Consider the following 26,204-nt stretch of genomic DNA (forward strand, 5'->3'; position numbering starts at 1 on the left):
CGTGTGGTGTATGTGCCAGGCATGGCCATATTTAGAGTTCATGATGCCCTAGGCACTTTTAGTGCTCATGCCCCCTGTTGGTGAGTAGTGTCTATTCATCCTATCAGCCTCGTTGAAAGTTTCTACATAGAATGTCTCTTAATTGGGAGGACCCAACACATCTATGTACTACACTGACACTCCATTGATTTCAATGGGCGTTGTGTCATGATTAGTTTACTCTACAGTAGGGAAAATGAGAACCTTCAAGTTCCTTCCCGCAGAGGGAATAGCTGATTGTGAGAGATCCCATCAGTGGGTGCCTCCATAATAAGCTTGTTGCCAGCTGCTGATAACAAAAAGGTTTTGCCCACACCAGACAACCCCTTTAAAGGTCATGCTGCTGATATGGGTAGATTCCTTTCCAGTATTTGCTTCTGGATCTTTATATTATAAACTTGCTTAGGTCTATTCTAAAATAGGCATTTACTCCGATGCTTTATAATCTGATTTTATAATGAACCAACTATTTTCATTGTTCCCAATGAGTGTAATAATAAAGATAAATTGGCATATTTGCAGACTGTCCTGAAATCCTGTCCTACTTGTGTCTCCAGATAAAAGTACTTGAACTGAGCTGCTTAATGCTCTTAGGAGGATTTTATTGTTTTTTTTTGCAAGAGTTAAGAAAGACGAGAGTGCTTAATATAAAGCTTCCTCAGCATAGTATCCCTAGGGTAACACATGTGCACTAAAAATATACTAATAAACATTCTACTCCTTATCATTATTACGCACAGAAATGTTCAGCACACGACACAGATAACTAATAAATCAAACCTCAATTATTGCAATATCACAAAATTAAACTAAATAAAAAAGACTTAGTTTTTTTCAACGTTATTTTTTATTGAATTTTTTTTTTTGCAGACAATACAAATATTAATAGATGCATAGGTTAACATAGCCATCTAGAAGATCAAAATAGGGAGTATTTTTACAAGCATACATATCTAGTCAAATCAATCTGTCACAGGTACGCTACCGTTCAAAAGTTTTTTGTGTTTTCCATGAAAACTAACACTTATATTTATCAAATGAGTTGCAAAATGACTAGAAAATATAGTCAAGACATTGACAAGGTTAGAAATAATGATTTTAATTTCAAATAATAATTTTCTCCTTCAAACTTTGCTTTCGTCAAAGAATGCTCCATTTGCAGTAATTACAGCATGTAATCGGGAGAAATTTCACCCCATCCTTCCAGAAGGCCCTCCCACAAGTTGGATTGGCTTGATGGGCACTTCTTGCGTACCATACGGTCAAGCTGCCCCCACAACAGCTCTATGGGTTTGAGATCTGGTGACTGCGCTGGCCACTCCATTACACATAGAATACCAGCTGCCTGCTTCTTCCCTAAATAGTTCTTGCATAATTTGGAGGTGTGCTTTGGGTCATTGTCCTGTTGTAGGATGAAATTGGCTCCAATCAAGCGCTGTCCACAGGGTATGGCATGGCGTTGCAAAATGGAGTGATAGCCTTCCTTATTCAAAATCTCTTTTACCTTGTACAAATCTCCCACTTTACCAGCACCAAAGCAACCCCAGACCATCATATTACCTCCACCATGCTTGACAGATGGCGTCAGGCACTCTTCCAGCATCTTTTCAGTTGTTCTGCGTCTCACAAATGTTCTTCTGTGTGATCCAAACACCTCAAAATTCGATTCGTCTGTTCATAACACTTTTTCCAATCTTCCTCTGTCCAATGTCTGTGTGCTTTTGCCCATATTAATCTTTTCCTTTTATTAGCCAGTCTCAGATATGGCTTTTTCTTTGCCACTCTGCCCTGAAGGCCAGCATCCCTGAGTCGCCTCTTCACTGTAGACGTTGACACTGGCGTTTTGCGGGTACTATTTAATGAAGCTGCCAGTTGAGGACCTGTGAGGCGTCTATTTCTCAAACTAGAGACTCTAATGTACTTGTCTTGTTGCTCAGTTGTGCAGCGGGGCCTCCCACTTCTCTTTCTACTCTGGTTAGAGCCTGTGTGTGCTGTCCTCTGAAGGGAGTAGTACACACCGTTGTAGGAAATCTTCAGTTTCTTGGCAATTTCTCGCATGGAATAGCCTTCATTTCTAAGAACAAAAATAGACTGTCGAGTTTCACATGAAAGCTCTCTTTTTCTAGCCATTTTGAGAGGTTAATCGAACCCACAAATGTTATGCTCCAGATTCTCAACTAGCTCAAAGGAAGGTCAGTTTTATAGCTCCTCTAAACAGCAAAACTGTTTACAGCGGTGCTAACATAATTGCACAAGGGTTTTCAAGTGTTTTCTAATCATCCATTAGCCTTCTAACACAGTTAGCAAACACAATGTACCATTAGAACACTGGAGTGATGGTTGCTGGAAATGGGCCTCTATAAACCTATGTAGATATTGCATTAAAAACCAGACGTTTGCAGCTAGAATAGTCATTTAGCACATTAACAATGTATAGAGTGTATTTCTGATTAATTTAATGTTATCTTCATTGAAAAAAACTGTGCTTTTCTTTCAAAAATAGGGAAATTTCTAAGTGACCCTAAACTTTTGAACGGTAGTATACATAGTACAAAAGTAGAAAGACCCAAAATTACATTTAAAAAATATATACCAACACAGTAAGCTGCCTAACCTCAAAGTTCCAGTAGTACAATATGATAAAGGGGAGGAGGACTACCTATATTAGAGTTTTGGAAGGTGGCCCACTTGGCCCATTATTGCTAAAATTTTGTTGAATTATCCTGTCTGCCAACCACCAATTTGTCCATAGTATAGCAGTATTGGATGGAGTTTGTAATTAATGTAACAGAAGTAAATTTGTCTCCTTTCTAATTTCTAGCCTATGTGTAATCTAGTCACTGTGGGAATGTGGGATAACAAATGCCACAACATTTAGTTGGTCTAGTCCTAGGGAGAGAAGGGCTGGTGCAAGCGTCTATTCTGTCTCAAGTCCCAATATTTTTTGGCTAGAGTACGGATGGTTTCCAAAAATAGTTGTATAATACTACATTCCCATCATATATGAAAGATGGTCCCTGCTTCTGCTTTGCATCTCCAACATATGTTAGGTGTGTTGGGTTCCATTTTTGCGGTATGTGGTAAGATACCATCGGTATAGTCGTTTTTTCAAACACCTGTTGGGCAAATTATCTTTTAAAACAGGTAAGTATAGCATGACTATAGTTTTGTAGACCAGACATTTAAGAGGTTATTTGGTGCTCTCATGTTCACTGTTTGTGGCTATTAAAAGGGCTTATCATGGGAGGACAACTTCATAAAACACTTCGTATGGAAGGATTTTCTCATGATGAAAAACCCATGGATGGTGCTGGATATGCAATAGTCCAACCCCTTATGACTCTTCACTCTGAATACCACATGTAATTAAGTGGGCATGCTAGAATTTCCAGTTTATGTCTTCCCTTCCTTTGGATTATAATAATCAGGAGAATCAGGGAATATCAAACTTACTTTATTATTAGTGACACTTGTGTGTTCTACAGTTTTAGGCCCACTGAGTAAATGTTAACTTGTTGAGAAATATATTTTGTCTTACATGGTTATCTGTCTCAGCACAAATAATATACATGGTAATTAATGTTTATTATGGATACCCCAAAGGATTCATAAGACAATGGGTCAACCCCCTTGATGTTAACCTATGGGTCTACACAGTGAACTTCCCCAGCATGCAAGCCACTCCTTTTGCTCCGACTTTGATAAGGCAAACCTCATATCTAGCTCATTAGTAGTCCCACTGGAACTTTCCTAGAGAAAGTATCCTATGGCTCTGTCCAAAAGGCCAAAATTTGCTCCATCAACCCATTGGATAAAAAACTTGTCAACTCTTTAAATTCTGCCATTGCTCATTTCAAATTACACACCACAGTAACTGCTGCAAAGTGAACCTGCCATTGGGCAGCAACATGCTTTGGCAATTTTCATGCTAATGATATGTTTAAATGAACAGTGAAATGGACATGCAGTCCCTTTACTTTAACCCATTAGTAACCACCTATACGCCTTTTCATGGTGGTCACTAACGGGCCTTAGGCTAGGTCGTCGACATTTCACGGCCGCCCCGTCTAAGTCCTGCACAGGTGTCCCGTGCAGGCTGGAGCAGGTGCTTGAATGTTTCATGGCAGTCGGGTTCCTGCTCTAGGGGTAGTAATCGAAGTTTACTTTGATCACGACTGTTTAACTCATAGATGCCGCAGCCAATAGCAACCGTGGCATCTAATTGGTTTACAGACGGAGAGGGCTCCCTCTGTCACCCATCGTCGGCCCACAATTGTGATCGCACGCCACCGATGGTTTACCATGGCAGACCTGGGAGCCTTTGTTAGGCCCTGGCTGCCATGGCAATCCATCGGCGGCCTGCGATCACATTTGTGGGCCGACGCGGGTGCCTATCAGGCCATGCCAGTTTTAAACTGACAGGCAATAATGCTTTGATATACAAAGTATGACAAGGCATTATATAAGATTGCATAGTGCAGTCCCCTAGTGGAACTAAAAAAGAATGAATTGATGTGAAATAAAAATTATTAATAAAGGTGCACAGAAAATAAAAATATAACCATTGTTTTTCCATAAAAACATGTTTTATTTAGTAAAAGTGTAAAAAATACACATATATATTATTGCCGCGATTGTAATGACCCAAAAAATGAAGTCAACATGTTATTTAAAACGCAAGGTCAATGCAATAAAAAAAAACGCAAAAGAAAAATGGCGTCATTGCTATTTTTTCCATTGGTTCTTAAGAAATAATAATACAAGTTAATCAATAAATCTCATGTACCCCAAAATCGTACCCATGAAAACTGTCTTGTCCCACAAAAAACAAGCCCTCCTATGGTAAAATTGACGGAATAAATTAAAAAAATTATGGCTCTTGGAAAGCGGAAATTCAAAACTAAATAATCTTAGTTCAAAAGTGTTTTTATTGTGCCAAAGTAGTAACACATAAAAAAACCTATACATATGTGGTATCGCCGTAATCGCACCAACCCATAGAATAAAGTTAGCATGTTATTTAAGCCGCACGGTTAACAGCGTAAATGTAAAACTCATAAAACCATGGCGGAATTGCTGTTATTTTTGTATTTCTCCCCCAAAAAAGTTAAGTACCCCAAAATGGTGCCATTGAAAAATACAACTCATCCCGCAAAAAACAAGTCCTCATACAGCTGTGTCGATGGAAAATAAAAAAAGTTACATCTCTTTGAATGAGACGAAAAAAATAGCTTGGTCATCAAGGCCTAGAATACATGCAGGTTTGTTTTTCTTTATTCAAAATAATATTTATTAGGACTTACCAGTGTAGGGAGATGGTTAGATGTCTATTTTTCAGATTGAGCAAATGAGTAGTAAACACCACATAACTATTTAGAACGAGACACAGCCCGAGGTGGCTTTAGTTGAGAAAACTTCTTTTGTCTATATTCAGAAAGTCACTTCACACTTAATATTTATTCATTGGGCTAAAGAGGTTTTCCAAGTTTATGAAAAACACAGAAAAGTACCAGCACCATATGGACAAAATGTCATGTAGCAGGGTAGCAGGAGGAATTGACTGTAGCTGGACCAACAGGGGGCTGTGTAAGCCCTCCTTGTCCCCAAGGGATTCGAAACCCCAGTCTTCACCCTTTAACCCCTGTATAGGGATGTGAATTTCACTCCTGGGAACCCCAGGTCGCTACCCCAGGAGTAATCTTTCTTGGTGACGGCTGACGTAAATAGAAGCAGAGTGATCTGGAGAGCAAAAGGTCAGGGCAGGCTGCGGAGGTTCGTTACGGTTAACGTAATAGGTCAGGGCTGGCGGCACAGTATACATAACTGAAGGTCAGGGAATGCAGGAGGCATGGATGGTCAAAAACAGGCAAGGGCGGTACACAGGAATTCAAACGAGATAGCAGAGATACTTGGAACACAAAGGAACACAAGGAAACCAAATTTCTCTGGCAATGAGTACCAGAGCAGGCAGGGCTTTTATAATGAGTCAGGTGATGAAAACTGTCGCTTGCTGGTGTCGTCTTCCATAGAATAGAAATCTTAACGCTTGAGCATACTAAGAAATTTTAAACTTTGTGGAAACTGTTTTTCTTTTCCATCATGACTGTGCCCCAGTGCACAAGGCAAGTTTCATAAAGACATGGTTGGGTGAGTTTGGTGTAGAAAAACATGACTGGCCCACACGGAGCCCTGACCTCAACTCCACGGAACACCTTTGGGATGAACTAGAACAGAGATTCCGAGCCAGGCACTCTTGTCCAACATTAGTGTCTAACCTCATAAATGCTCTTCTGGATGAATGGGCTAAAATTTCCACAGACACACTCCAAAATCTTGTAGAAAGCCTTGCCAGAAGAGTGGAAGCTGTTGTAGCTGCAAAATATTAATGCCATTGGATTTAGAATGGGATGTCATAAAATCTCCTGAAGGTATATTGTGTAGATGTCCCAATATGTTTGTCTATATAGTGTGTATGTTGTAGTGTAGTCTATTATATCAGGGTTGTGACTCTTTCCATTTTCTGATACCATACTCCATTTTATGATTTAATTGTTGACACATATTCCTCTAAATGCAAGGTCAAAAAAACTATGCACTTCTTGCTGCTTAGTCTACATTTAGCTAGTTTTGGTTAATATGTAAATAATCCTTATTATCAAAGTTGTAGTAGTACTGGAAGTTGATTTGACTGGGAGGAATTCTTGCTACTGAAGCACATGATTATTTTGTCTATAAAGAAATTATAAGACGTCAGGGGGGCCAGTGACCAGGAGGAATTCTTCTGCTGACACTGGTAAACTTTCACGACTTATCTGGCCTGTCCCCAGACTCGTTCCCCCTCCATGATTGGAGCTAAATGAAGTAATTTTATGTTTCACTAGTGTTTTTATACTTTATCATGTTTGTTACGCTATACTTTGTCTTGTTTGTTACTTTATCCTTTATCTAGTTACCGTATGGTTTGTTTTTTTCTTCAATAAACGACTAATTTTTCCAATTAACTGACTTGGCTTTGAAGCACTAATTTGTTCATTAGGATCATTAATATTTATTTATTGATACTCTTAGCCTTACATATTAGTCTGAATGTTTATCAGATGATACCACCATAGCTCAGAAGTAATTATCTTTTAGATTTTCTGTGCAGTACTGTTTTTATTTTGCTAGGGGAGCGGGATTTCCATGTAAAGAACTACAGTTCCCATGATTTCTCTCTCTTCTCACAGACATTGGATACATTTACAGCTGCCTCATGCCCCTCTATTACAAGTTGTAAGGTAGTTCTGTAATTACTCACTGTCTGCTACTGAGATACATCTCTGCTGCTCACTAGACTCTGCATGATCTGCTGCCCAGCATGAGAAACATGATTCCTCCAGAATCAGGAAGGGAAAAGGAGAGCAGGGAGCAGTGGGGATAAGAGGTATGTGATGTGTGACATCCAGTCTTAGGCTTCGTTCACATGTGCGCTAAGGCTCCATTCCGACGTTACGTCGTAATGGAGCCCTGACAGACACTAACTAAAACCATAGGTTTCCGTTTCCATCACCATTGATTTAAATGGTGACGGATGAGGTGCCAATGGTTTACATTTGTCTCCGTTGTGCAAGGGTTCCGTCATTTTGACTACGCTATTGATTCTGTCAAAATGACGGAACCCTTGCACAACGGAGACAAACGGAAACCATTGGCAACTAATCCGTCACCATTTAAAACAATGGTGATGGAAACGGAAACCTATGGTTTCTGTTTGTGACTGTCAGGGCTCTGTTCCGACGTAAAGCACTGATGCAACGTCGGAGCGGAGCCCTAGCACAGATGTGGACGAAGCCTTACAAGGGAGGGGAGATAACCATGTGTATGTGTATGTGTGTATGGAACATCACACATGCAGGATATAAATATCAGGAGTATGGTCATGGTATTGCATGTGAGACTGGTTTACGGGGATATTTCAGCTATAGACAGTATATTAGTATTTTACAATTTTGCTGCAGTTGAATCATCTGCACACAATTTTTAAAAACCAGAAAATCCCTTTAAACAAGGAAATGCAATGTTTTCTTTCATGTTTTTAGATGTGTTTTGATAATAGACTATTTTCAGTAAATGTATGTATTGTTTGCATTTTCTGTTGGAAAAACCACAGCATACTTAAAAATATTGCTTAGCCTGTCCTGCATACAGTAACAATACTTAATAAACATAGAAGCATAAAGCATGGCACACTTTCAGAATTTGTATGTAAAGATATGAAGGTCTGTTTGATCAACACTTCTTTGTGACATATACTGTATGTAGCCTGTATTAATGTTAAAATAATAAAAATAAAAAACAAGGCATATTTTATTGTATTTTACATTTTCCTGTTGCTTTACAACTTATGTATTCGGGAAAACATAATTATCATAGCTATGCATCTGTCCTTTGGACTGCTCATATTATTTTCAGGTCTATTTCAGATGATATATGCCCCATTATATGGCCCATATTATAAGCTGCACAACCTAGACCCTGCGTGGTTCCAGTGGTTCCACTATATCACCACAGAACACTATGAAGTTCCAAGTTTAGTTCAGTAGAACCGTGCCAAGTCCAGGTGTTGCAGCCAAAATAGGCACTAACATGTTAGTATGACAGCGCAATGTTATACACATGATGGCACAAATCATGTTTTTCCTTGTAGTATAATATTGATCACGGAATGGAGCCTAACAAAAGAAACACTCTAATTACAGGCCTCACAGAGAATACCGCCACAGTTTATAGGTTAAAGTCCATAGAAGTTTATAAAGATCAAAGAACCGCTAAGATAAGTAATCAGTAAAAGGATTAAAATAAATAGATAAATACTTAGCATGTTAGGCCTCAAACAGTCATACAGTCCGTTGTACACTCCAGGTGATATATCCAGGAAAAACACAGCTTAGTCGCTTGTTTTACTTACTCCCTGTCATGGTCTGTGGGTATGTGGACCCACTAGGCCGCACCGCTGTAGCGGTGAGGCAGCTGGCCAAACAACAGAGCACCCTAGCAATACAAAGTCCCACACTAGGGTACCTGAATAGTCCAGACAGTATCCGAGGCTTTCGCATGGATGGAGGTGGGTGCTGCAGGTTGGGCCAGATGTTGCAGATCACACGACGTGGAAGAGGACACTGGACGTGGCAGATGACACAAGACGTGGCAGACGACAGCAGATGCAGTGAAAACACGACTCCAACACTACAGGCTCAGGAACAAGAACAGCACAGGATACAGGGTACAGGAAACAGGGCACGGGTAACAACAGGAACGGGATAACACTAAGGGACCATTTGCAAGACTGACATAAGATAAACCAACAATGCTCAGGCAAGGATCAGAAGGACAGGGCCCTTTTTATAGTCCATTGAATCATGGGAGCAATCAGTCAGTCTAAAACGTGTGTGCTCTGGCTTTTTAAGGCCGGGAATGAGCTCGAGTGCGCACCCTAGTGTTCACTGTAGGATAGGACTGCCGCATGTGCTGGCATCTCTGGGGAGGAAGACTGATAGGAGTCTGTGGTCTGCGACCTCGGATGTTACACTCCCAATGTACCTTCAGCTTTCATGTTACCTTGTCGGGTAGACCTCCTGTTGTTTTGCCATTTTAGGCTGGAATGACACATACATGCTGCCCATAGGTAAACCCTGTTTATTTAAAACATTTTAAATACTGCACTTAATGCACTTACAAGAGAAGCACAAAATATTTTTTGTTTTATATAGGTACTATCCAAACTTATCGCAATAAAAATCACTGAGAATGTTACAATGTAGATTTGATGTGTAAGCCACACACATAATTTGAACGGAGCCTAATTTCCTGTCAATTGTAGAAGATTCAGGGAGAAATGTATTGACTGGCATTTCGTGCACCAGTCTTAATATAAAACACAATGGATTAAGATGTGTCTAATTTTATAAAAATAAGAGGCGCATGCATCTCTGTCCATCTGTGTGCAAGATATGTCAAATCTACGCAGTTATGAGCTGGCGTAGATTTGCACTATAATTACACCAGTTTTTAATGTAAATGATAAAACATTTTTTTGGGCTGTGTGTGGACCGTCCACCTCCAGTTAAGCCCAGCCCACATTTTTTTTTTAATAGTTATTGCAAATAAAAAGATTCAGTTTAACAAATTAATAAATACACTCAGCATGATAATATATAAATACAGAATTAAACCCTATTTAATTCCCCCAAATTGGTGTAAATGAATTGGGTATTTATTGGGTGTTTGGGTAATACACCCAATAAATACCCAATCCATTTATACATATTTCTCGAATAAGTCAACAGATATCTCAAACTCCTGCCGTTCCTTACAGTTTCATATTTCCTTATTTTTTGCATAACATAGCATTTATACATTTGTCGCACCCAATTTCCTTGCAATAAGGACTCTGGCTATATGAAGTAATCTAGTAATAGCCACCCTTTTCCCAAATTTCCAATCTTACAGCTCTTTGGTACAGTTAAGTATTGCAAGAACAGGGGACCAAGGTATATCTCTCCCCACATAATTTTTGACTTCCTCAAAAATAAGTGCCCAGTATATTTTTATAAGGGGGCATGTCCAAATTACATGCAGAAAGTCAGCCATTGGGGAGTTAGAATTGTTATTAGTGACAATTTTATATAAGAGAACAGGAGAGTAGTACAATCTTGTAGAATATTAATTTGTATGAATTGGTGATTTACACTGATCGAGAAATCTTTTATATTCCCATAGCAGTTGGTCCAACAATCTTGATCGATCGGTCCTAAATCTCCTACCTATTTTGTTTGGCATGTGTCACGATGCGGGGTGTGGACCCACAGGTATGGTACAGAGTCTATAGTTCAGAAAGGGTACCTGAGGCAATGTGGACAGTAGCAAGGCAGGCTCAGCTGGGACCAGGCGGCAGGTAGACGTCAGGCATGGAGCAGCAGAACAGGTGTGGAATGCAACACAACAACAGCTCAGCACGGCAGTAGACCAGGATAGTACAGGATACAGGTACGGGGAACACTGGGAACTGGAAGACACTTAGGAGACCATTTGCAAGACAAACTTTGGGAAACAACAACAACGCTCAGGCGAGGATCAGAAGGGCAGTGGCCTTCTTATAGTCCAGGATTTTCATGTGCGTGCACTGGCCCGCACGCGCTCGTGCCCACTCTTACAGGGCCAGCGCACAGACATGAAAATCCTGGACTATAAGAAGGCCACTGCCCTTCTGATCCTCGCCTGAGCGTTGTTGTTTCCCAAAGTCTCCGGGAGACAGTCTCGATACCCGGAAGTGAGTGCCGGCGCCTCACAGGGGGACGACGCAGCACAGCAGCAGGATGTCCATGGCCGTGGTCGTCGATGGGTAAGTTAGAATGACGGACCATGGCCATAGACGTTACATCATGTCCCCTCTTACGCCCCCTCTTCTTGGGGCCAGAGCAGGGGAGAAACTTCCTCATGAGGACAGGGGCATCGATGTTCTCCTCTGGCTCCCAAGACCTCTCTTCTGGACCGAATCCACTCCATCCACTAAAGAAAACGTCCTTCCTCCCACCTTCTTGGTGGTTAGAATCTCCCTTAAATCGAAAGTCCCTGACGAGTCGCCAGGAGCCACTGTGGCAGTAGGAGTCCTAGAGTAGAGGTTCTGGACCATGGGCTTCAGCAAGGAGACATGGAAGGAGTTAAGGATCTTGAGGGTAGGAGGCAGCCGCAGTTTCTAAGACACCGGGTTAATTTGCAGCAGGAACTCGAAGGGTCCGAGGAACCTAGCAAATTTGCAGGACGGCACCCTCAGCCAGATATTCTGTGAGGACAGCCAGACCTTCGTACCTGGAAGAAACTGAGTAGGATCCCGTCTTCTAGTATCTGCTTTTTTCCTTCATTCGGTCAACTGCCAGCAGAATAGAAGATCGGGTCTGTTGCCATATTTGCAGAAAGTCCCTGAAGGTCGAGTCAGCTCCTGGGACATAGTAGAGACAGGAAGAGGTATTTGAGGATGTTGACCGTAGACTGTGAAGAACGGGCTGGAGGTGGTGGACTCCGGTAGTATGGTTATTATAGGAGAATTCTGCCCACGGGAGCAGCTGCATCCACTCATCATGTCATCTGGAAACAAAGTGACGTAGATAGTTCTCCATAATTTGGTTAATCCTCTCAATTTGCCCAATTGGACTGGGGATGATAGACCGAAGAGAAGTCCAACTTTACACCGAGGAGACCGCAGAGTTCTCTCCAAAACGTTGAGGTGAACTGGACCCCTCGATCCGAGACAATATGTAGAGGCAAGCCGTGCAGACGGAAGATGTGTTGTATGAAGAGGTCGGCCAGTCGAGCAGCAGAAGGCAGGCCAGTCAGAGGAACAAAATGAGCTATTTTAGAGAATCGATCTACCACCATCCAGATCACACTGCAACCCGCAGAGAGAGGGAGATCCGTGAAAAAGTCCATTGCAACATGCTGCCAGGAAGCAACGGGCACAGGCAATGGTTGGAGCAGACCAGCTGGTCTGGAGTGGGCTACTTTATTTGCTGTGCATACTGTACATGAGGAGACACAGTCCATGATGTCTTTGGGCAGCGTGGGCCACCAGAACTGATGGACGATTAGGTCTTGGGTCTTACGAGTACCCGCGTGACCTGCCACCTTGGAACTGTGACCCCAGCGGAGGATTCTTACTCTGTCTGCCAGACGTACAAAAGTTCTTCCTGGAGGAATGTCTCTAGCATGCAGAGGGTTCACAGAGAAGATGCAGGAAGGATCAATAATATTCTGTGGAGACTCCACAGTGTCCTCTGTCTCAAATGACCTAGACAAGGCATCGGCCCTCACATTCTTGTCGGCAGGTCGGTAGTGGAGTTCGAACCGGAACCGAGCAAAGAACAACGACCACCTGGCTTGACGAGGATTCAACCATTGAGCCATCTGTAGATAGGTCAGATTCTTGTGATCCATCAAGACCAGGATAGGATGGACTGCACCTTCCAGTAGGTGTCTCCACTCCAGCAGGGCCAGCTTTTTGGCCAGTAACTCGAGTAATTGCGCTCTGCGAAAGAAAACAGTTTGGAATAGTAGCCACATACCACAGTCTTGCCTTTAGAACCTCTCTGGAACAACAGTGCACCCGCACCAACAGAGGAAGCGTCCACCTCTAATGAAAACTGTAGGGATACATCAAGTTGGTGAAGAATAGTGGTTGATGTGAAGGCTTTTTTTAAGGTCTCAAATGTGGCTTCTGCCTCCGGAGTCCACACCTTGCCATTCATACCCTTTTTAGTGACGGAAGAGATAGGGGCTGTCAATGACGAGAAGTTGGGGATGAACAGCCGGTAGAAGTTGGCGAATCCCAGGAAGCGTTGTATGGGCCTTAAGCCTTGGGGGCGTGGCCACTCCAGGACAGCCTTTACCTTCTCAGGGTCCATCTTGAGGCCCTGATCGGATATGATATAGCCCAGGAAGGGAAGAGATCTTTTTTCAAACATGCACTTAAACAAAGCAACACCTGGCGGACATGACTCTGATGAGTTACTGGATCTGGGGAAAAAAATCAAAATGTCATCGAGATACACCACAACACAGATATAGAGGAGATCACGAAAAATGTCATTGACAAATTCTTGAAACACAGCGGGGGCGTTACACAGGCCGAAGGGCATAACTAGGTATTCATAGTGCCCATCACGTGTATTAAATGCGGTCTTTCACTCGTCACCCTGACGAATCCGAATCAGGTTGTAGGCCCCCCGCAAGTCCAGCTTAGAAAAAAAATGTGCCCCCCGTATGCGATTAAACAGTTCCGAAATCAAAGGCAATGGGTACCTGTTCTTCACCGTGATCCGATTGAGACCTCGGTAGTCAATGCAGGGCCGGAGGGATCCATCCTTCTACTTGACGAAGAAAAACCCAGCTCCGGCCGGGGATGAGGATTTATCAATGAAGCCCCTCTCCAGATTCTCCTTAATGTAGGTTGACATAGACTGAGTCTCTGGCAGGGAGAGAGGGTATAATCTACCGCGAGGAGGAGATGAATCAGGAACCAAGTCGATCGGACAATCCTATGCTCGATGTGGCAGCAAGGTCTCTGCTTCCCTCTTATTGAAGACATCAGAGAACATAGAGAAACAAGAATGCAACCCTGCCAATGACTGATGCGGAGAAGACTGCATTGGATGGATATGACCCAGACAGCGGTCGAGACACTTGGGACCCTACTGGAGAACCTCTCCAGAGTTCCAATCCAGAACTGGGGCGTGCAAACAGAGCCAAGGCAAACCCAGCAGCACGGAGTTGATGGCCTTGGGCAGGACAAACAGGGAGATGAGCTCAGTGTGAAGAGCTCCCATTTGAAGTCAATGGCTTGCTCACAGACAAAACTTGGTCAGGCAATGGCAGTCCATCTATCGAGGAAACGATCATCGGCCTTTCCAACAGGACAGTGGGCAACTGGAGAAGATCCACAAGGTCTTGACAGATGAAATTAGCTGCAGAGCCAGAGTCCAGGTAGGCAGAGACCGGATGGGGCGTCTCGCCAGCAATGATAGTCATGGGAATAAACCGTTTGGAGGAGAGTTCACGATTAAATGCAGTAGCGCCCAGGGTTGTCTCTCCAACCAAACGTAGGCGTTGGGGTTTTTGGGTTTTTGTGGACACAAACGCACGACATGGCCAGCGAGGCCGCAATATAGTCCAGAGGTGCGCCTGCGCTGTTTCTCATGTACAAACAATTTTAGGCGATCCACCTGCATCGGAACCTCGTGCAAGGCAGTAGAGGACAGCAAGAGGGGTTGCTGGAAGTTGGACGCCAATCTAGGAAGCTGTCTCTCCTGTTGAACCTCATGAAATCTCTCCCTGAGCCTTATATCCACCGAGTAGCCAGTAGAATTTTGTCGTCCAAGGCAGGTGGTAGATCTCGGGCAGCAAGTTCGTCCTTGATCTCGGGTGATAGACCATGCCAGAAGGATGCTACCAAAGCCTCATTGTTCCAGGACAGCTCTCCTGCCAGGGTGCGGAACTGGATGGTTTATTCGCCCACGGAGGTGTCCTCTTGGCGAAGGTTGAAGATAGCAGTGGCTGGCGACGAGACTCGTCCTGGCTCCTCAAAAATAGTACGGAACAACCGCACAAACCCCTGGAAGTCTTGAGTCTCGGGTCCCTGATGTTCCCAGATTGGGTTCGCCCATGCCAGGGCCTTGCCAGCAAGTAGAGATACGATGAAGGCGATCTTGGTTCCGTCTGACGGAAACGCTTGGGTGTGCAGGGTAAAATGGATATAGCATTGGTTCAGAAATCTTCTGCACGTACTTGCGTCTCCATGGAACCGAGAAGGTAATGGCAGCGAAAACCGAACCGGAACCGCCTGGAGGTGTAGCAGGAGGGTCAGTCGGAGGAGCTTGCATAGAGGTAGGAAGGGAAGCAGCTAGCACCCCACGCTGCTGCGCCATGGAGTCCACTGCCACAAGAAGTTGATCCTGTCTTGCTCGGAGATCCTGCAGGTCCACCTGCATGGCTTCGGAGGGTGACATGCCCTTAAATTGACCAGCGTGGTCCATGGCCTGAGCGTACTGTCACGATGCGAGGTGTGGACCCATTGGGCCATACCGCGTAGCGAGGTGGCAGCTGGCCAAACCGGTATGGTACAAAGTCTATAGTCTAGAAAGGGTAATGTAGACAGTAGCAAGGCAGGCTCGGCTGGGACCAGGCAGCAGGTGGACGTCAGGCGTGGAGTAGCAGAACAGGCGTGGAATGCAGCACAACGCGACAACAGCTCAGCATGGCAGTAGTCCAGGATAGTACTGGATAGCACGGGATACAGGATACAGGTACGGGGAATACTGGGAACTGGAAGACACTTAGGAGACCATTTGCAAGTCAAACTTTGGGAAACCACAACAATGCTCAGGCGAGTATCAGAGGGGCGGTGGCCTTCTTATAGTCCAGGAAATCATGTGAGTAAATGATGAAGATTTTCATGTGCACCCTCTGGGAGACAGTCTCGATACCTGGAAGTGAGTGCTGGCGCCTCACAGGGGGACGACGCAGCACAGCAGCAGGATGTCCATGGCCACGGTCTTCGAGGGGTAAGTTAGAACGATGGAGCGCGGCCATAGAAGTTACAGCATGGAGGCAGTGAACTTTCAGAGAGTGCCCTATTTATAATTTTATAAAGTGAGGAAACAACCCTTTTACCTATTGTGTTATGTATAAGCATATCAATTGAACCATTTTCTTGGTTCAAACTCAAACTTTGGGTTGGCTGAAGAATCCTAAGCTTACTCAAAGGTAGTTCTAAATTGGGACAAGAGAGTCTTTTCTGATTCACTCAGACATAGTAGTATATCATCTGCGTATCATCTGCGTATAGCATAATTTTATCTCCCCTTTCACTGTTGCCAAAACCCCTATACTCTCATTTCCCCTTAACCAAACTGCCAAGACTCTATAAAAACAGCAAAGTGCAGCAGAGAGAGGGGACATACCTGCCAAGTACCCCTTGATAGACCAGGTATATTATTGTTTGGACTGACATACATCTTTCTTACCAGGTCAATATATTCGTGGCCCGAACCAAATCTTTCCATTGCTTTCCAAAGTTAGGCCCACTCCACCCTGTCAAGAAAACTTTGTGGCATCCAGTGACAGGATGGAGCGGGCTCTTCCATTACCCAACTACATATTCCCAAATAGTCTCCCCAGACTATTATTAACATTTGTATTTGGGATAAACCCACTTTGGTCGGGATGTATAATTGATGATTTTTTTTAGCCAATCCCATTGCCAATGTTTTTTGCTACATTTTTATATCCGTATTGAGGAGTGAAATCGGTATGTATGACTCCATTTCTACAGGATCTTTATCCTTTTTTAATATAAGGATAATAATGGCCTCAGACATTGACAATGGTAGGCCTTTGTCTTTACCCGATCCCCTTATAGTTTCCAACAGTAGAGGAAGCAGTTCATTCCAGTAATTTCTATATATCTCAAATGGGAACCCATTAGCTAAGCCCAGCACACATTTTTAAGAAACTGGCAGATGCAGCGTCAAAATTGAAAAGTCGCAATATTTTTGCACATTTATTTTTTACGCAAATCGGAACATTTCTACGTCAGAAAACAGGCGTAGAGTGTTTAATAAGTTCCCCTTTAGAGTTTGCCATTATACAAATATTCCATTATTTTTAAAGACCATTAGGTCCCTGTAAAATAAGCAGGACTCATTTCCATTAATGTTGTTGACAGGTGTACACGTTATCCAACATGACATAAAGAGACAAAGATGCGCACACAATATTGTACCACATCTTCATGTGAAGACACTCATTTCCCTTTAGGTTACATTATCTGTTAGTTTATGAGGAACATATGGAGTGAGGATCCCACAGGTTAACTTCCTTGACACATTTATGTTTTGTGATAAACTACTCGCTGAAAATTCAAATTACCTCTGTTTAATGGTGGAAATCATCCATGAGCACAAAAACTCTGAGCTCTTTCTATTTTTAGCTGTATAATTTAGCAGGCTCATTATTACTTTGGTGACTGAATGGAATTGTACTTTCTTTAAAACCGTACACTGCATATTTTACTAAACCATCCTAATCGAAGGAATACGTTCTGGTATTGGCTTAAATATCTGAGCACTTTTTCTTGTTTTATATTTTTGTTCATCTGCAGTGTGTGTATATACTATCATTGTATCTAGTGAGGTAATACAATCTTGTGCTGGTCAAATTGAATTATTATTCATACCTCTTTGACAGATACATCCATGTCAGTTAAAAGGGTTATCAAAAACTTTTCAAAATCAGCAGCAGGGCAGGGGATGGCATAATATAATAAACTAGCAGATACTCACCACCTGAAGTGCATCCCGCTCCAGTGCTAAAGTCCTGTTCTGCGCTGCTCTGGTCCAGGTAGTTCATGCTGCGGTCACATTCTTTTCATTGTTCACGTGCGCTGTATCCAATCACAGGCCTCAGCGGTCACATGTGGTTCATGACCGTATTAGTGCTGAGGTCAGCGATTGGTTGCATTTGATTAACGGCACGTGACCGCTGCAGGAGCTACAGGGACCAAACCACAAGAGACTAGGACCTCTGTGCTGGAGTGGTGGGAACTACAGGGGTAAGTAGCTCTAATCTATTATGTTATGCCATTGCCTGTCCTGCTGCTGATTTTAAAAAGTCACGGATAATCCCATTAAACCACTTTTGGCTTTCTAGCGGAAAAGTGGAGTTTTTGGTAATGTTCTATAGCAAGACCCAGTAGGTGGGCAGTTGACTATTCGTGTAGCCTTATAAACGGAATTTCCTCACAAAAAAAAACCTGTTCCTTTTAGAGAGAAGGTTATTTGTCTTTGAGAACTGAAAGATAGTAAATAAGAGCTATAATTCAGAGGTATTGTTGACTTAATACAGGTGTGTCTGAATATCCTTATATACACATCCAGTTATATATATTACATAAATACATTTTATTTTTTTTATTTAGTAGTTATTTCCTGAACCTCAAAGCATCTTTTCCACTGAGTTTATTGGGTCATAGCAAATAGATCAGCCACATATGAATCTCAGGCCTCCTGCTTGTAACTCCCTAGCTGTTACAAATCAACTCCTATCAAGCAGCAATGACACCGTGGCTGTCATAGCATTGCTAAACCTTGACACTGGTGGCAGTTCACACCAGGCTAAGGCCCCATGCACCTGGTTGTTGTTTTATGTCAGTGTGCTATCCGTTGTTAGACGGATAGCACACGGACCCATTTATTTCTAATGACCCCATGCACACGACCGTGGTTTCCACTGATCTGTGCCACTGGGTAGTGGGACAGTCGCAAAACTATGAGCAGGTCCTATTCCTGTCCTGTGTTTGCGGCGCTGTCTTGACCATTCAATTCAAACCTATGGATCATACGGAATGGAAGTGGAGGACACACTGATGAAACACGGACCGCAAAAAACAGACGACTTAGAAAGTATACCACTGATATTTGAGTCTTGGGTTGGGAACAAATAACAGCTGTTTGGCTGTATGCCCAGCACTCAAACTAGACTGTGGACCAGCACAATATCTCTGCCTCTTTCTGTTTGGACATATTATTTGTATTAATTAGTAACTGGTTGTAAATTGTTAATAAATCTAAAAGTTATAGGATTATCGCCAACATTTTATATACCTTTTCTTTTCTAATATGAGTCTCAACACCTTTTATCTTTGAATGATGGTCTCCAGCTATCAAATGTTAGGGACCGCTGCTGTATATTTGGATAAAAAAAAAGTTACTTGCATTACGATTATCCTCCAGTACACAGGAGTATATCTGTTCTTATTAATGAGACGGGAGCAGCATATTTTTCTGATCAATGTGCCCTACAAGAAATTACATGGTTACTACCTAATTTAGTTTTCATTCTATACCACAGACATGAAACAACAAGAACTGATAGTCAAGGTTTATTCAGCGATGACACTCATTCATGTGCTGGCTGTTCGAACAAACCATTTGTCCTAAGCTGTAGTTCTCCTTGATTTAGTATGAATAGAACGGGATTTCTCAAGCTGGGTCATCTGCCAAGGCAAAGTGTATCTTCATATTTTTGGGGACATACAACTGTATTACATACGACTATGGTAACTTTGCTATGCGCAATGCTGAATCTAAGGAAAATATGGGACCATCAATGCAGACAGCTGATGTTTTGTGATGTTTCCAAAGGCACAAGTCTATATAGCTTTATCTTTCTTGCTTCCTTTTTCATATTTTTTGTCATATTTTATATAATCAAGGAGAATTGATTACTACTGTTGTTTTTGGATACTACACAAAGGCAATCTTTTGATCTGTATCTGAAGCATTTACTGTAGCAAAACCTTGCCACATCCTAGAGCAATACACAATGTCAAACTGACAGTTAGAATACATTACACTACCTAGGTAGTGTAATGTATTCTAGCAGCAATCAGTGCTGCAAGTCTTCAAGTCCCCTAGTGGGACTAAAAAAAAAGTTTATAAAAAATGTTTTATAAAAGTGTAAAAATAAAAGTTATGTTACAAAAACAAAAAATGCTTTTTTTCGTATAATAAGTATTTTATTATAGGAAAAAAATTCAACGTTAAAAAAGTACACATATTTGGTATCACCGCGTTTGTAACAAACCAAATTATAAAATTATAATATTCTTTTTCATGCACGGTGAACACCGCAAACAAAAAAAGTAAAAAACAATGCCAGAATCACTATTTTTTTGGTCAATACCCTTCCCAAAATATACTGTAGAATAAAAAGTGATCAAAAAGTTGCACGTACCCCAAAATAGTACCAAAATAGTAGCAATAAAAACGACAACCTGTCTTGCAAAAATCAAGGAACCACACGCTGCGGGTTTCAGCTATGTATCACAACTGACACCCGGGACTAACGGACAGGAAGAGCGATCACGCTGTTACAGAAGCCTGTGAAAATGACACTATACTGCAATACATTAATGTTGCAGTGTATTGTACCAGCGATCTAGTGATCGCTGGTTCAAGTCCCCTAGGGGGACTAATAATTAGTCCCCTAGGGGGACTAATAAAATGTGTAAAAAAAAAAATTTAAATAAAGTAATTATTAGTGAAAAAAATGAAATAAGTATTTAAAGTCCAAAAAAACAACTTTTTAAATTTTTCCTCTAAAGTAATGTCAAAAATAAACAAAATTGGTATCGCTGCACCCGTAAAAATACGAACTATTACAATATACCATTATTTAACTCACACGGTGAACAGTGTAAAAAATAAAGAATTTGGTCAGCTCTAAAAAAAATGTAATAAAAGGTGCTCAAAAAATTGCATGGATAAAAAAATAAAAAAGTTATGGCTCTCGGAATGTGGTGAAACAAAACAATTATTATTTTTAAACAGATAGTTTTAATTTGTAAAAGTAGTAAAATATAAAAGAAAAACGGTATAAATTTGGTATCACCGTAATCGTATTGAGTCGCAGAAAAAAATGTAAGCTGAAGTTTTTTCCGCACGGTGAAAGCTGTAAAAACTAAACCCAGAAAACAATGGCATTTTTTCCATTTTCAGCCTACAAGAATTTTATTTTCAGTTTCCCATTACATTAAATGGTATTTTAAATGGGGTCAATAGAAACCACAATTCCTCCCGTACAAAAATAAGCCCTCACACCACTCTATTGACAGAAAAAGAAAGAACGTTATGGCACTTGGAAAGTTGGGAGGGAACAACTAAATGAAAAATAAAAGAATAGATCAGTCCTGAAAGGGTTAATTAATTTGTAATGAAAAAAAACATTTATGACCACATGTCTGTTATAGCCGTACTAGAGAGAAATTGCTTTACAAATGTTTGAGTGATTTTTCCTCCTTTATCCTTTGTCAAAAATTAAAAAAATTCAACATTTTAGTGGAAAAAGTGTTGATGTTCATTTTTACGGCCTAATTCTAATAATTTCTGTAAAAGACCTGTGGGGTCTAATTGCTCACTATACACATGGATAAATTCCTTAAGTGGTGTAGTTTGCCAAATGGGGTCACTTTTGGGGGGTTTCCACTGTTTTGGTTTCTCAGGGGCTTTGCAAATGCGACATGGCACCCAAAAACCATTTCAGCAAAATTTGAGCTCCAAAAGCCAAATGGCGCAACTTCCCTTCTAAGGCCTGCTGTGGGTCCAAACAGCAGTTTATTACCACATATGGCATATTACCGTAATCGGGAGAAATTGCTTTACAAATGTTGGGATGCATTTTATTCTTTATTTTTTGTAAAAATTAAAAATTTGCACGTTTTTTCTGAAAAAAGTCGACTTTCATTTTCACAGACTAACTTCAATAAATATAGCAAGAGACCTGTGGGGTCAAGATTCTAACTATAACCCTAGATAAATTCCTTGAGGGGTGTAGTTTCCAAAACGGGGTTACTTTTGGGGGGTTTCCACTGTTTTGGCACCACAAGACCTCTTCAAACCTGACATGGTGCCTCAAATATATTCTAAAAAAAGGAGGCCCCAAAATCCCCTAGGTGCTCCTTTACTTCTGAGATCTGTGTTTCAGTCCATTAGCACACTAGAGACACATGTGGGATATTTCTAACAACTCAAGAATTTAGGCAATAAATATTGAGTTGCGCTTTTCTGGTAAATATTCTTTGTTACAGAAAAAATGAATTTCGGCAAAAAAAATGAAATTTGTAAATTTCCCCTCTGCTTTAATTCCAGTGGTACGTCTAAATTGTTAAGAAACTTTCTGAATGCTGTTTTGAATACTTTGGGGGGTGCAGTTTTTAAAATGGGTGATTTATGGTGTCTATCTAATATAAAGGCCCTTCAAAGCCACTTCAGATCTGAAGTGGTCCCTAAAAAAATAACCTTTTGACACTTTCTTGAAAATGTGAGACATTGCTGCTAAAGTTCTAAGCCTTGTAACGTTCTAGAAAATTAAAAGGATGTTCAAATACCGATGCAAACATAAAGTATATATATATATATATATATATATATATATATATATATGTGCGAAATGTTAACTAATATCTATTTTGTGCGGTATTACCATCTGTTTTACAAGCAGATGCATTTAAATGTAGAAAAATGCTAATTTTTGCAATTTTTATCCAAATTTTGGTGTTTTTCACAACTAAATACTGAATTTATCGACCAAATATTTCTACTAACATAAAGTATAAGATGTCACGAGAAAAATAAATCTCAGAATCATTTGGATAGGTAAAAGCATTCCAAAGTTATTACCACATAAAGTGACACGTCAGATTTGAAAAGAAAAAACTTTCGTCCTCCATGCCAAAACAGGCTCAGTCCTGAAGGGGTTAATTGAGTGTTACAGTAAGTTTGATTGTGAATTAAAAGTAACTGTATGCAACCTGCCTTGACATTGCACACAAACCTGTTTTCTCTTGCTACCTCTGTAGTCATGGGAACAGACCAAGTGTCTGGTCATTTAAAAAAATGTAATAATCTACTTGCTGGGCACTTTCAATAGTTTTTGATATTTCTTGGAAAGTCTACAAAATGGCTCTGATCCAGAAGGAAGAGTATGGATTCTCTAGTCTTTAAAGAGTGGAACATTGACTTACAGGGTAGCCACCTATAGGTGGCACTAGAGAGTCAGTCTCTTTCTTCTGAAGTAAAGCTATTAAAAACTCCCTACTAGATGGATCTCTGCACGGAGAATCAGTATAGTCCGCTTGGAAGGTTCTAAAAAGAAAAAAGATAAATAGCAAGTGTAGGAATTACTATATCTAACAATTTAATAATGCCTGCCTAAAAGAATGGTATCTATTTTGAATCTAAGAAACACTCGTCAACATGAATTATGAAATACCTGTAGTAAAAACTGATGTCCTGGTTCATGAACACTTAAGTTGACAGTTTATCTGTCGTAATTTTTTTCCCAGGACATTTAGCTATTGAAGGCCCTTAGGTGAAATTTCCCATTTTAGGATTTGACGTGTTTAGATTCCTTTTTTTTTTTTAATAAGAAAAAACCATCTGTTAGTTTGATATTCTGGGACCTTGTTTATATTTTGAACTAATTGCTTAGAAACACTTATGGACCCAAGCAATGTTTTGTAATTATTCATATTACTCATCTTTACACTACAAGATTGTCATTTTATTTCAATGCTTTATTCTTACACTAATTTTAGAAAATGGTAAAATAACAAAATGTTCTTCTTTGTTTTAAGTTGTTTCTCTATTCTTTGATTTCATTGTGATTCTAATTGCTTACAAATGTGTATTTTTTCGGTGTAAGGGATTTTGGTATGTTATAAAGATATTCTCTGAGTCCTTTAGCATTTGGGCTGAATTTCTTTTTGTTAAGTTTAGAACAAGCAACTCAGATCATTGACTCATTCAATCCAAATATAATAGGAATTGGGACGACATCTCACCTGACCTAATAGATAGGTCAATATTCCTTTTATTTGTTGGTTGGTTGGTGTTGTCAGCATGTTTCCTACCATCAAATTTACATAGAAATAACAAAGACAGATCTTGGGTGTATCGACAATCAGTGGCGTAACTACCGCCGTAGCAGCAGTAAGCAGCCCGCGGCATGAGGGGGCCCGTGCCGCCCGCCGGCACGGGCACCCACCATGGCCGCAGGCTCTGCTAGCAGCCGCTATGGCTGCTACAGCGGGACGCCACTGAACACTACGGCAGAGCAAGGAGGTATCTCCCCGCTCTGCCATTAAACAAAAGACATGTATCCCCTATCCACAGGACAGGGGATACATGTGTGATCGCTGGCATTGATAGGGAGAACGGGGGACTGAAAGTCCCCTGAAGTTCTCCATCACAAACCTCTGACTTCCGGGGTCTGTGTCGGCAGCTCCGTAGAAATGAATGGAGCGCCGGTCACGCTTGTACGCATGCGTGACCAGCGCTCCTTTCATTTTTAGTGAGCTGCCGACACAGACCCCGGAAGTCAGAGGTTAGTGATGGAGAACTTCAGGGGACTTTCAGTCCCTCGTTCTCCCTATCAATGCCAGCGATCGCACATGTATCCCCTGTCCTGTGGATAGGGGATACATGTCTTTTATTAGGTCTGTAAAGTCTTTATCACACTGTAGGTCGCATTTTTTTGGGAGGGGGGGACGCTGTATGGCGTTCCCTACAGGTTGGAGGGGCCTGTATGGCGTTCCCTACAGGGGGGGCTGTATGGCGTTCCCTACAGGGGGACGACGCTGTATGGCGTTGCCTACAGGGGGGGACGCTGTATGGCATTCCCTAAAGGGGGGACGACGCTGTATGGCGCTCCCTACAGGGGGGGTACGCTGTATGGCGTTCCCTACAAGAGGGGGACGCTGTATGGCGTTCCCTACAGGGGGGGACGCTGTATGGCGTTCCCTACAGGGGGGACGCTGTATGGCATTCCCTACAGGGGGGGCTGTATGACGTTCCCTACAGGGGGGGCTGTATGACGTTCCCTACAGGGGGGGTGCTGTATGGCGTTCCCTACAGGGGGGGCTGTGTGGTGTTCCATACAGGGGGGGCTGTATGGCGTTCCCTACAGACCCCCCTGTAGGGAACGCCATACAGACTCCCTGTAGGTAACGCCATACAGTCCCCCCTGTAGATAACGCCAGACAGCCCCCTCTGTAGGGAACGCCATACAGCCCCCCGTAGATAACGCCATACAGTCCCCCCTCTAGATAACGCCATACAGCCCCCGCTGTAGATAGCGCCATACAGTGCCCCCTGTAGATAGCGCCATACAGTCCCCCTGTAGATAACGCCATACAGTCCCCCCTGTAGATAGCGCCATACAGTCCCCCTGTAGATAGCGCCATACTGCCCCCTGTAGATAGCGCCATGCAGCCCCCCTGTAGATAGTGCCATACAGCCCCCCCCTGTAGGGAACGCCATACAGTCCCCCCTGTAGGGAACGCCATACAGTCCCCCCTGTAGGGAACGCCATACAGTCCCCTCCTGTAGGGAACGCCATACAGTCCCCCCTGTAGGGAACACCATACAGTCCCCCCTGTAGGGAACGCCATACACCCCCCCTGTAGGGAACGCCATACAGTCCCCCAGTAGATAACGCCATACAGCCCCCCCATAGATAACGCCATACAGCCCCCTCTGTAGATAGCGCCATACAGCCCCCTCTGTAGATATCTACAAAGGGGCTGTATGGCGTTATCTACAGGGGGGCTGTATGGCGTTATCAAAAGGGGGGGTTTGTAAAAAAGGCACTATCTACAAGGGAGGGGGTTGTGTGACACCCGGGGGAGGGGGGGCCCCAGTCAAAAGTTTGCTATGGGGCCCAGTCTTTCCTAGTTACGCCCCTGTCGACAATTATATATTTTTGAAAGAATGATGCACAGAACATCTCATTAAAGTATACAATAGACATAGCCACAAAATCTGTACAGTGAAAAAATGGTATTGTGGTGTTAAACAAATCTGCTTCAACAAAAAGGTATCCACATCTGGCATAAAGTCTTCTAGTAATATTTGTATCTGTTACAATGCGGAAGGGGGACCCACTGGGCCGTACCACGTAGCGGGATAGCAGCTGGCCAAACAGGTATAATGCAATGACTATAGTTCCGAACGGGTACCTGAGGCAATATAAACACTAGCAGTGGATTCAGGCTGAGGCTCCGACAGTAGACAGACACC

The 26,204-nt window shown here is 42.1% G+C and overlaps 1 protein-coding gene across 3 annotated transcripts in view; it reads left to right on the forward strand.

The window, feature by feature from the left end:
• The window catches only part of NALCN (sodium leak channel, non-selective), a 722,821-nt gene that overhangs the window by 244,131 nt on the left and 452,486 nt on the right, over positions 1-26,204 (forward strand). The window lies entirely within an intron of this gene.

Source organism: Rhinoderma darwinii, chromosome 2 (assembly GCF_050947455.1).
Source record: "Rhinoderma darwinii isolate aRhiDar2 chromosome 2, aRhiDar2.hap1, whole genome shotgun sequence".
Taxonomy (NCBI): domain Eukaryota; kingdom Metazoa; phylum Chordata; class Amphibia; order Anura; family Rhinodermatidae; genus Rhinoderma; species Rhinoderma darwinii.